This window comes from Ostrinia nubilalis, chromosome 19 (assembly GCF_963855985.1).
Source record: "Ostrinia nubilalis chromosome 19, ilOstNubi1.1, whole genome shotgun sequence".
In the NCBI taxonomy this organism is placed as follows: Eukaryota; Metazoa; Arthropoda; class Insecta; order Lepidoptera; family Crambidae; genus Ostrinia; species Ostrinia nubilalis.
The window spans coordinates 5,355,945-5,358,398 of NC_087106.1; the positions used below are offsets into that span (position 1 = coordinate 5,355,945).

Below are 2,454 nucleotides of genomic sequence, written 5' to 3' on the forward strand. Positions count from 1 at the left end.
TTGTGGAAAACCTTGGGGGAGGCCTTTGTCCAGCAGTGGACGTCATTTGGCTGTAACGAACGAATTACATAAATAATATCGAGCAATTGTTGTGCATAGTAAGTACTCTCATTGTCTGGGTGTACACAGAAAACCAGCGTCGTAGCGTTATCTACTGAGATGCTACGACACTATGTTGTATGTACATTTATTTAAGTTTTGTTGTACTTCTAATACGATAAGGGTTAATGATACTGAACACATATTTTTTCTTTCTTTCTTTCTTGTCTATCTCTTATGAGTTTAACTGCTAACAAAACCTAAATTGTACAAAGGCTAATAATTAGTCGCATCACTAGCACAATGGCTGTGGAGAGGATATTCCGCACCTCCACGATTCTGAAGATTAGGATTCTGCAGTGAATGTAAGAATCTTGATTTTCACGCCCGTATCAGGCCTGTTCATCTCCGCGAGTTTACATCGAAAACAAAACACGCACGATGGCCCACCTACAGGATACTATTCGACAAGGCCTCACATACGAGCGAACATTGACTCACGCACGCGTATTCTTGTGTATGATGGAAGAAAATAAAGAAAATGGTGTACTAAATACTGTGCAGTATTTAACTGCCTAAATAATAATAAAAACACAGAATGTACTTTTTTAAGTTGCCTCAAGACACTGAGAGATAAATAATAGTCCAGTCATTATAGTAAGTTCACCTCGGAATTCGAGATACCCAGCTGTAAGTCTGTAAATACGTGTATATTGACACCCTAAAAGTTGTCTCAAAACCTACATATGGTAGGGTGTAAGCAACTATTAAATTTCAAGGTCAACGGTCACAAAAATCGGTTTTCTGCGCTTTTTTTAGAAATATCTCATTTCCTGTGGGTTTTTTGCTATTTGTATTTATTATCAATATTGTAGAATACTAAATTCTCTACAAATTTTGTTTAAAAACTTTTTTTATACGGTGAACCGTTTTCGAGATAGAGGGCGGAGAGCGCGCGGTCACTGCATCACTTCAGTAGGCCTAAGATGCGCGCATCGACAATGACATGATATGATAAGACAATTTTCGATCACGTAGATAATTTTATCATTTTCCCTAACATGGGACCATCGATAGAAAAGTCTATCGACCGCTATCGCGTGATAACCCAATTGTTGCCATATTAAGAAAAATTTGCGTTATTATGTTGGCCAACCTTGAAATATTTTAGCTCATTCGTTCAATCTCGTTCATTTCTGCTATTAATTCGGCTGAAAAACATATCTTAAAGCAGTGAGAACGTCATTAAAAAAAAGTTATGTCAATTTTGTTGACATTACATGACTGCTTGATTGTATTTGTTTCTGTTTTTAAAATTGTATTTTTATGTTTCCAGTCTTATTTTTAATATTTCTAAAGTACGGAAAATATCAAACGAAGAGATAACCAAGTTAAAGAAAAACAATGAAGAATTCCTAATCATACCGATAGTATTAAAGAATGAAGTCTTCAAAATTAACAGAATAACCGAACTCCACTACCTATCCCATAATGCGAGGTTTACAGTAAATTAAACGTACATGAAGCAGTCAGAAAGTTTATTGAGATTTGAGAAATAAAGTTACACTCATAGGTAGCAAAGTAAGTACCAAAGTCTAAAATATTAGCTATACTCCGCACATCTTGATTTTCATAAGTAATAGCACCTGATAAAAGGAAAAATATCTTTATTCCTACCAATAAGCTTTCACCTTCTTTCCTATATTTATTTCACATAGTTCTTTCACTGTGTAATAATATTGATGATCAACATTTTGTATGTAAACTTAAAATACAAATAGGATTAAGTAAATGTTTGTATTTATGAACTGTTTATGTAATTGTAATAATTGTGTTTAAATAATATTCTTTCTTTTTTCAGACAGTGGATGAAGAAGTGTGGGATTATGAGTGATTATTTCATTCTAAAGCAGACATAAGCAAGTCTCGCTCACTGTCATGAAAATTCACAATAACAATCAGCAAAAAACTTCAAGGATACTGGCTAGGCTAACCAATTCATGGAATTCTGTTAGTGTTTGAAATTATCAATAGCTATTGTAAAACAAAAGTTTTCCAAATAAAGATTTTGTAAATAATGGTTGAATTATTTTGAAATTACACTGCAATAATGAATTTATTGCCTGGTTGGTAGTGACCTGCGTGATGTTGTCGGTCCACCTTGTGGGTGGATGTCCCACGCTGCGTATTCCAGTACCCGGCCTCCACTCCAGAACCTTGCTGCCCCATCGGGCAACATGGAAAGCATTACAGCAGTGGACGTCCAATGGCTGAGATGATGATGAATGAATTTATTATAATGGAATAAATTGTACAAGATTATCATCCTGTCACATTAAAGCCCTTAAAAAAGTCCAAACGGAGGAATTAGATTTATAGTAATGTGGAATGTATGTATGGTATCACCGTCAAGTT

General features: G+C 34.9%; 1 long non-coding RNA gene across 1 annotated transcript; it reads left to right on the plus strand.

The window, feature by feature from the left end:
• Positions 1-679: 679 nt before the first annotated feature.
• LOC135081272 (uncharacterized) lies at positions 680-2,117 on the plus strand. Its single transcript, XR_010259168.1, has 2 exons — positions 680-1,620; positions 1,901-2,117. It is a non-coding gene; the product is annotated as an uncharacterized LOC135081272 (long non-coding RNA).
• The last annotated feature ends 337 nt before the right edge of the window (positions 2,118-2,454 follow it).